The sequence below is a fragment of the Trichomycterus rosablanca genome, chromosome 16 (genome assembly GCF_030014385.1).
Source record: "Trichomycterus rosablanca isolate fTriRos1 chromosome 16, fTriRos1.hap1, whole genome shotgun sequence".
In the NCBI taxonomy this organism is placed as follows: Eukaryota; Metazoa; Chordata; class Actinopteri; order Siluriformes; family Trichomycteridae; genus Trichomycterus; species Trichomycterus rosablanca.
Genome location: NC_086003.1, coordinates 26,981,153 through 26,981,434, shown reverse-complemented (window position 1 = coordinate 26,981,434; position 282 = coordinate 26,981,153).

Sequence of the window (282 nt, the reverse complement as noted above, 5' to 3'; positions counted from 1 at the left end):
CGAATCAAATAACAAAGAAGCAGAAATTGAAAAGCGGGGCGTATTTTCTATCAGTTCAACCACAAATAAACACGCAAGTTCGCACATGCGCAGACATGCACGTATTTACGAGCCGTTTTTCTTGTTCTTTAACTTTGGGATTTGAAGTGAAAAACGAATGAACAAAAGTACACGGACATTACACCTATCATCTATTTATCTTTCTCTTGCACTGGTTTCATTGTCTATAACTCATTTCTTTTACTCTATTTTATTTTTACTTAATACTCCCGGTCCTCTTTT